A 9,974-nucleotide genomic window follows, 5' to 3' on the forward strand; every position below is an offset into this window, starting at 1 on the left:
TTATTGATCATTTGATTTTAAAAAAATCATTCTGCAGTCTATCACCACTGATACGGATTGCTGCTTTCTACATAACAGGTTTTTACTGCCCCCTGTGACACAATGGAGGAGAAGCAGTTCCACATTATGCTCAATCCGCAGATCTGATCCATCCTGCGGGGATCATTGGCTTGCTTTAAAAATTACCTTTTTGTGGAGCGGGTCCGGTGTCACTCTGTGCGATAGGTGTCCTACTGTCTGCCCAGGTAGGAGAAATGCTAGCCAAAGTCTCCCCCAGCTGTCACTTTAAACTGCGTAGGGGTTTTTTTACTGTCAGAGCAGTAAGGATGTGGACCTCTTTCCATAATCGGTGGTGTCAGCAGGAAGTGATGATAGTTTAAAAAAAAACCTCTTAGATGGGCATCTTAGCGAATGCAATATACAATATATAACCACACGTATATAAACTGTCTGCCCAGGTGGGAGAATGCCAGCCAAACTCTCCCCCAACTGTCACTTTAAATTGTGTAGGGGGTTCTTTACTGTCAGAGCAGTAAGGATGTGGACCTCCTTCCACAATTGGTGGTGTCGATAGTTTAAAAAAAAAAACCTTCTAGATGGGCATCTTAGCGAATGCAATATACAATATATAACCACAAGTATATAAACTGTCTGCCCAGGTGGGAGAATGCCAGCCAAACTCTCCCCCAGCTGTCACTTTAAACTGCGTAGGGGGTTCTTTACTGTCAGAGCAGTAAGGATGTGGACCTCCTTCCACAATCGGTGGTGTCGATAGTTTAAAAAAAAAAAAAAACTCTTAGATGGGCATCTTAGCGAATGCAATATACAAGGACTTGGGAAATGGTAGAGACACCCAAACAGGCTGAACCGGATGGACTGGTCTCTTACTTCTATTTTGATGCCAATGTGAAAATTTCCCATCATTTTGGAGATATTTCCTCTCTTCTCCGGTTGCACCTTCAGAACATGAAAAGTAATGGGAAATCCCCTCAATGGGGGACAAAAACAAACAAACAAACAAAAAAAGAACCCAACAAGTTCTAACCATTCCATCCTTTATTCAAAACTAAAAAAAGATCTGGCTTTAGATCAGTCTGTCTCAGGAACGCACAAAGGCGACAGTCACTAACCTACGATGACAGCAAATGTGATGGATGCCAACATCATGCCGTCATGTCCTCGAGTCACACCGACACCATCCAGGCCCCTCCGTTAGGTGACCTAAACTATGAACAACTGCTGCACAATATCATTCATATCTTATAGTGTTCCTGAACCCACAACAGTACAATCAGTCTGTAGATGCAATAAAACATGCTTGTTATACTCACTGTGGATCCTCTGCCTTGTGTAAAAAGGCTGTTTGATCCTGCCTTTTCTGATCCTCCCCTTCTTCTACTGTCCCCAATCCTTCTGGTGATAGAACAGAGCCTTGGGGGCAAGCTGCACATGCTCAGTTTGATGTGTATTACTAGAATTTTTTTTTGTTTTTTTCTTGGGAGAGTGCATGTGATCAGCACAGGACCAATCAGCACTGTCCTGACAGAGGGTCAGAGGTCATGCAGCCTCATACGACAGTCAGAGGAGAATGAAAACTCCTCCTACAAGCTTTAACGAGTGCTCGGGCGGACACTGATAGAAGTCACAAGACTGTTAAATAATGCTGATGAGAAAAGGTATTTAGTAGTTTATATTTACTAAAATAATTGCATTTCCATGTTGTATGTACTGTGGGAGACCGGATATAGTGAATGCAGGGTCCGGGGAGAGCGGATATAGTGAATGCAGGGTCCGGGGAGAGCGGATACAGTGAATGCGGGGTCCGGGGAGACCAGATATAGTGAATGCAGGGTCTGGGGAGACCGGATATAGTGAATTCAGGGTCCGGGGAGACCAGATATAGTGAATGCAGGGTCCGGGGAGACCAGATATAGTGAATGCAGGGTCCGGGCAGACCAGATATAATGAAAGCAGGGTCCAGGGAGAGCGGATATAGTGAATGCAGGGTCCGGGGAGAGTGGATATAGTGAATGCAGGGTCCGGGGAGACCGGATATAGTGAAAGCAGGGTCCGGGGAGACCGGATATAGTGAATGCAGGGTCCGGGGAGACCAGATATAGTGAATGCAGGGTCCGGGGAGACCGGATATAGTGAATGCAGGGTCCGGGGAGAGCAGATATAGTGAATGCAGGTTCTGGGGAGAGCGGATATAGTGAATGCAGGGTCCGGGGAGAGCGGATATAGTGAATGCAGGGTCCTGGGAGACCAGATATAGTGAATGCAGGGTCCCGGGAGAGTGGATATAGTGAATGCAGGGTCCGGGGACACCAGATATAGTGAATGCAGGGTCCGGGGAGATCGGATATAGTGAATGCAGGGTTCGGGGAGACCAGATATAGTGAATGCAGGATCCAGGGAGAGCAGATATAGTGAATGCAGGGTCCGGGGAGACCAGATATAGTGAATGCAGGGTCCGGGGACACCAGATATAGTGAATGCAGGGTCCGGGAGACCAGATATAGTGAATGCAGGGTCCAGGGAGACCAGATATAGTGAATTCAGGGTCCAGGAAGACCAGATATAGTGAATGCAGGGTCCGGGGTTTGGTAACACTTTAATAATGGCAGAAAATCAATAAAGAGGACCTGTCCTTTGCATATCAACGCAGCCAAGCTAGATGTCGTGTTTTGGCTGTGGGCTGGAGTGAATCCAATATTTAAAAGTTCATTGGCAGCAATAAAAAGGATTCTCTTCTATGTATTATGTTTTTAATGTATGACAAGTGAGGATTTGTATTCCCGAGATAGCTGCTTATCAGTTTCCCAGGAACTGTCAGTGACTGTGGTACACAGTGATGTCACCCCCGGCCCCTCGGGGACTGACAGTTGATGTGGTAACGGATGTCACTGGCTTCAACAGCATCCTTCAGTGCCTCATATTGGATGGAAGATCAAACAAGGCCAACTGAAAACTGGACCTCGAAGATAATTTGATTTGACTTTTTATGTTCCTTGGCAGGAGACATTCATTGCCAACACTGCTGGGTTTTCCCTTGAAATTAGAGATCTTGGGAATTTCCCATTTTTCAAACTCAAATCATGTTATGAGACAATTGGATTTATTTTAAAAAAAAAAGAACAATTGCCCATTTTTGATCATTTAAAATTTTTTTAATGCAATTTGAAAAAAGAAATACTTTGACTGTGATGGGGGGATAGTGTCATTGGGGGGCTCTGTGATGGGGGTAATCTGATGTGTGTGATGGGGAGGTTCTAATGCAATTGTGAGACTCTAATGTGATTGGGGGACTCTCATGCATAGGGAGCATTTGATGTATAGGGGTGGGGAGGGGGGCCTCTGATGTGGGGGCCTTTGAAATGAAGGAGGATTCTGATTTAAAGGAGGCTCTGATGTGATGGGGGGGCCTCTGATGTGAAGGGGAGCACTATGATATGATGGGGGGCATCTGACGTAATGGGGGAACCTCTGCTGTGAAGGTGGGACTCTGATATGATAGAGGACCTCTGATATACAGTGGAGATCGAAAGTTTGGGCACCCCAGCTAAAAATTTGCATTAATGTGCATAAAGAAGCCAAGGAAAGATGGAAAAATCTCCAAAAGGCATCAAATTACAGATTAGACCAGGGGTGGGCAAACTTTTTGACTTGAGGGCCGCAATGGGTTCATATATTGGGCCCGGGGGCCGGACCAAGAGTAGATGAATGATGTGTATGTGTCATCCATAGTAAGTATAGTAATATTCCCCCATAATAAGCATAGTAATTCATCCCCCATATAGTAATTCATCCCCCATATAGTAATTCATCCCCCATAGTAATTCATCCCCCATAGTAATTCATCCCCCATATAGTAATTCATCCCCCATAGTAATTCATCCCCCATATAGTAATTCATCCCCCATATAGTAATTCATCCCCCATAGTAATTCATCCCCCATATAGTAATTCATCCCCCATATAGTAATTCATCCCCCATAGTAATTCATCCCCCCTATAGTAATTCATCCCCCATAGTAATTCATCCCCCATAGTAATTTATCCCCCATATAGTAATTCATCCCCCATAGTAATTCATCTCCCATATAGTAATTTATCCCCCTATAGTAATTCATCCCCCATAGTAATTCATCCCCCATATAGTAATTCATCCCCCATAGTAATTCATTCCCCATATTAAGTCCCCAAGTCCCCCCTGTGTCAATTCACTTACCTTTGCTCCGCGTGTTCCTCTCGATGTGTTCCTGCGCCGTTCCGGTGTAGCATGAAAATCTGTCTCCTATGAGGATCTGTCCCCCTCGACGTATCTGCGCATGTGCCAGTTTCAGGCATTAGCAGCCGATCGGCGATCTCCGACACATGCGCAGATACGTCGAGGGGGACAGATCCTCATAGGAGACAGATTTTCATGCTACACCTGTCTTCAGGGCGGACTGTGAGAGGAGCCTAGCGGGAGCCTAGCTCCGCGGGCCGGATTAAAAGGTCCGCCGGGCCGTATACGGCCCGCGAGCCGTAGTTTGCCCATTGCTGGATTAGACATTCTTATAATATGTCAACAAAAGTTAGATTTTATTTCCATCCTTTACACTTTCAAAATAACAGAAAACAAAAAAATGCCGTCTGCAAAAGTTTGGGCACCCTGCAGAGTTAATATCTTGTACTGCTCCCTTTGGCAAGTATCACAGCTTGTAAACGCTTTTTGTAGCCAGCCAAGAGTCTTTCAAGTCTTGTTTGAGGTATCTTTGCCCAATCTTCCTTACAAAAGTCTTCCAGTTCTTTGAGATTTCTGGGCTGTCTGTCACGCACTGCTCTTTTAAGGTCTATCCATAGATTTTCAATTATGTTGAGGTCAGGAGATTGTGAAGGCCATGGCAAAACCTTCAGTTTACGCCTCTTGATGTAATCCTTGTGGATTTCGAGGTGTGTTTAGGATCATTATCCATTTGTAGAAGCCATCCTCTCTTTAACTTCAGCTTTTTCACAGTTGGCATCAAGTTACCATCCAAAATTTGCTGAAATTTTATTGAATCCATTTTTCCTTCTACTCGTGAGATGTTCCCTGTGCCACTGGCTGCAACACAACCCCAAAGCATGATTGATCCAACCCCATGCTTAACAGTTGGACAGAGGTTCTTTTCATTAAATTCTGTGCCCCTTCTTCTCCAAACGTACCTTTGCTCATTCTGGCCAAAAAGCTCAATTTTAACCTCATCGGTCCACAGAACTTGTTTCCAAAATGCATCAGGCTTGTCTATATGTTCATTTGCAAAGTTCAAACGATGATTTTTGTGGTGAGGACGTAGAAGAGGTTTTCTTCTGATGACTCTTCCATGAAGACCATATTTGTACAAGTATCTCTTTATAGTGGAATAGTGTACCACAACTCCAGTGTCTGCCAGATCTTTCTGGAGGGATCGTGCAGTCAAACGTGGGTTTTGAATTGTTTTTCTCACAATCCTGCGAGCTGTTCTGTCTGATATTTTTCTTGGTCTTCCAGATCTTGCTTTAACTTCCACTGTTCCTGATGACTGCCATTTCTTAATTACATTCTGAACAGAGGATATTGACATCTGAAAACGCTTTGCCATCTTCTTAAAGCCTTCTCCAGCTTTGTGAGCGTCAACTATTTTCAGTTTCAGTTTTCTAGACAACTGCTTAGAAGAACCCATGGTGCTGATTGTTGGGGCAAGGTCAGATGAGTCTGGGCATTTAAAACCTTTGAGATTGACATCACCTGGTCTTCCCAGACGATGATTGAGAACAATCCATGACACTGGCAGGTCTCAGCTTGGCAAAGGGGGCAGTGCATGCTATAAATTCTGCAGGGTGCCCAAACTTTTGCAGACGCCATTTTTTTGTTTTCTGTTATTTTGAAAGTGTAAATGATGGAAATAAAATCTAACTTTTGTTGACATATTATAAGAATGTCTAATCTGTAATTTGATGCCTTTTGGAGATTTTTCCATCTTTCCTTGGCTTCTTTATGCACATTAATACAAATTTTTAGCTGGGGTGCCCAAACTTTCGATCCCTACTGTAAAGAGAGGACTCTGATGTGTAGTTAAGACTCTGATGTGAAAGGGGCGCTCTGATATGATGGGGGGACCTAAGATGTGATGGGGGAACCTCTGATGGGGCCTTTGATGTGAAGAGGTGACTCTGATGTGAAGGGGAGCACTATGATATGATGGGGGGCCTCTGATGTGAAGGGAAGCACTATAATATGATGGGGGGCCTCTAATGTGATGGAGGAACCTCTGATGTGAAGAGGTGACTCTGACGTGAAAGTAGGACTCTGATATGATAGGAGACATCTGATATAAAGAGAGGATTCTGACATGTAGCTAAGTCTCTGACATGAAGGTATGCTCTGATAGGATTGGAGGACCTCTGATGTGATGGGGGAACCTCTGAGGTCATGATGGGGCCTCTGATGGAATGGGGGGACATTTGAGGTGATAGGGGAACCTCTGATGTGATGGGGGACCTCTGAAATTAGGGGGGCACTCTGATCTAAAGAAGGGAGGCTCTGATGTAATGGGGGAGGGGGGCTCTGATATGATTGAGGACCTTTGATATAATGAGCCTCAGAAATGCAGAGGGGACACTGATGTGATGTGGTAACTCTGGCATGAAAGAGGACTCTGATATGATGGGAGGCCACTGAAATGAAGGGGGAGGCTCTGATGTGACTTTGACATGAAGAGGGGACTCTGATATGATTGGGGGCTCTGATGTAATGAGAGATCTTTGATATGAAGTGGGGACTCTGATGTAAATGAGTGACTCTAAAATGATGGGGGGGCCTTACTCCCCAAAACATCAACTCACCTGCATCACCTTGATACAGCCGGAAGCTCCCTTCTCATCTCACATTGTGACCACCAACCCATTCATAGGTAGCCCCAGATGGTCTGAATTCGAGCCTCCTGATAGGTCTCCCGGAAAGCCCTCTTAGTAAATGTCGATCTCAAGCTGGCCATACAACCATGGGGCCCCTTACAGCCAACCTGAAAGGACCCTCCCCCAATTAAAAAACCCCCCACAAAACATAATTTTGAATAAACACAGTGAGTGATCGGTACCGATCATTCATTGTGTTCATTCAGGGAAGGAAGGGGCTGGTGAATGTGACATATTTACCAGACTCCCCCCCCCCCCCACTCTCCATCCTGAGGGATCCTATTGTGTGCTTGCAGTCAGTTGCCGGTGGGAAGGAGAGGAGGGAAGGTGGCAGCACTGTGGGGGTGGGGGTACACAGGGGGGCCTGGGCAATAGGGGAAATGTATGGAGCACAGGGAGGGTAATGGGTGCAGTAGGAGGGGCAATTACTGGAACCAATCCCCTGTATGACTCTCTCTGCTTTAGCTGAAATCAGTGGGAGGAAGAAGAGAAGAAGCCATCTTTCAGCTGCTGCAGAGAGAGCCATACATGGGATTGGTTCCAGTAATTGCCCCCCCTCCCCCAACCTGGGCCCTATACAAGAGGACTGGTGGTACCCTCTTATCCACGGCCAAGGGCGGACTGACAACTCATGGGGCCCCCGGGCAATAGGGGATCATGGGCCCCCTGAGTCCTTGCTCAAACTCAAAAAAGCCTATGAAAAAGGTACCAGGGGCATCTCACGGGGCCCCCTTCTGACCCCGGGCCCTTGGGCTGTGCCTGAGTTTCCAAATGGTCAGTCCGCCCCTGTCCACGGCCCTGGCCATACATATTAACATCAAGCCAGGCCATGCACAGGGGCGGACTGACCATTTGGGAACTCGTGCTCTGCCCGGGGGCACGGGGTCAGTAAGGGGGCCCCATGAGATGCCCTGGTACCTTTCATAGGCTTTCTTGGGTGTGGTTTGAATGTAGGGGAGGACACCGAGGCCCCATGATCCCCTATTGCCCAGGGGCCCCATGAGTTGTCAGTCTGCCCCTGGCCATGCAGACAGATGAATGTGCAGTGCCAACTATTGCATTCTGACAGGCAGGGGCGGACCGACCATTTGGAAACTCGGGCACTGCCCGAGGGCCCAGGGTCAGTAGGGGGCCCCATGAGATGCCCCTGGTACCTTTTTCATAGGCTTTTTTGAGTTTGGACAAGGACACAGGGACCCAGGGGCGGACTGACAACTCATGGGGCCCCCGGGCAATAGGGGATCATGGGGCCCCTGTGTCCTTGCCCAAACTGAAAAAAGCCTATGAAAAAGGTACCAGGGGCATCTCATGGGGCCCCCTACTGACCCCCCAGGCAATAGGGGATCATGGGGCCCCTGTGTCCTTGCCCAAACTCAAAAAAGCCTATGAAAAAGGTACCAGGGGCATCTCATGGGGCCCCCTACTGACTCCAGGCCCTCGGGCAGTGCCTGAGTTTCCAAATGGTCAGTCCGCCCCTGCAGGGGCCCCATGATCCCCTATTGCCCGGGGGTCCCATGAGTTGTCAGTCCGCCCCTGCTGACAGCTGACACCTGCGGCTACCAGAATACCCAGACAGCGCCTGCATCTGATTAGATGCAGACTCTGTTCAGCTGAGAATTTTTTTTTTTACCTTTTCTAAGCCGGGTGGTGCTGAGAGGGCCACCCACGGAATGAATTTCAGCAGATTCATCAGGAATCGGTTGTTCAGTGTATGGCCAGCTACACACACCCAGATCCAATTTTGCTTTCTTTACTGGAGTGGACTGACCTGAGTCACGATCTGCGATAAGTAAGTCCAATCTGCACTCCGGAACCCCCCTTGACCATATTTAGAGGCCATTATGTAACAAACACGCCGCGGGGCTCTAAGAGCGGCGCGCTCACTTCTCGCCTACGCTTATCCCTTTCACTGTTTAACTTTCAGAACATTTTTTCTTTAAATGACACAAATAAAAGTAACACTTTGAAACACCGCGGAGCTCGGATTAATCCCACATACCTCGGTGCATCGCTTTAGAGCCGCAGTATAAAAGAGAACAATTTTCCAATAATCCAGCCTGGTGGGTTTAACCCGACAATGTGCAGAGGGAGCCGGGCTCTGATGGAAAACGAATGACATTCAAGAGGAAGCTCAGTGCTGCCCCCTGTCTGCTAATCTGGGCAGCTGTGCTTAACCACTTCCAGTCCGGACACTTCCCCCCCCTTCAAGTCTGGACACTTTCCCCCCCTTCCAGTCCGGACACTTTCACCCCCTTCCAGTCCGGACACTTTCACCCCCTTCCAGTCCGGACACTTTCCCCCCCTTCCAGTCCGGACACTTTCACCCCCTTCCAGTCCGGACACTTTCACCCCCTTCCAGTCCGGACACTTTCCCCCCCTTCCAGTCCGGACACTTTCACCCCCTTCCAGTCCGGACACTTTCCCCCCCTTCCAGTCCGGACACTTTCCCCCCCTTCCAGTCCGGACACTTTCCCCCCTTCCAGTCCGGACACTGTCACCCCCTTCCTGTCCAGGCCAATTTTCAGCTTTCAGCGCTATCACACTTTGAATGACAATTGCGCGGTCATGCGACACTGTACCCATATGAATTTATTTTGCATTTTTTTGAGACAGATAAAACTTTATTTTGGTGGTATTTATTCACCACTAGGATTTTTATTTTTTTTTTGCTATGTAAATGAAAAAGTCCAAAAATTTTGAAAAAAAGTGTTTTTCTTATAAAATGTTGCAAATAAATAATGTTTCATCATAAATCTTGGCCAAAATTTATTCCGTTATCTTTTTAGTAAAAAAAAAAATAACCCAAATTAGTTTATAAACAAAAATGATAATTTTTAAACATTTTTTTTTACATTTTTATTTTTTTTTATATTATTATTATTATTTTTTTTTTTTACATACTGTCACCCTAGCAGTACAGTGTTACCATGGTGACACTGTACTACCCTTTGTAATGTACAGCGCTGAGCGATCTATTGGCGCTTTATAAATACTGTATAATAATAATAATAATAATGGGGGGTGATGAAGATTTTTTTTTTTACACTGATTGC

The 9,974-nt window shown here is 46.5% G+C and overlaps 1 long non-coding RNA gene across 1 annotated transcript in view; it reads right to left on the bottom strand.

Annotated features, from left to right (window-relative positions):
* Window positions 1–9,019, bottom strand: part of LOC149457094 (uncharacterized) — a 57,414-nt gene extending 48,395 nt beyond the window's left edge. Inside the window, exon 1 of the long non-coding RNA XR_016313750.1 lies at window positions 8,921–9,019. This is a non-coding gene — a long non-coding RNA (uncharacterized LOC149457094). The remainder of the gene's footprint in view (window positions 1–8,920) is intronic.
* Window positions 9,020–9,974: the final 955 nt, after the last annotated feature.

This window comes from Staurois parvus, unplaced genomic scaffold (genome assembly GCF_062004578.1).
Source record: "Staurois parvus isolate SC_StPar_1 unplaced genomic scaffold, SC_StPar_1.0 ptg000335l, whole genome shotgun sequence".
In the NCBI taxonomy this organism is placed as follows: domain Eukaryota; kingdom Metazoa; phylum Chordata; class Amphibia; order Anura; family Ranidae; genus Staurois; species Staurois parvus.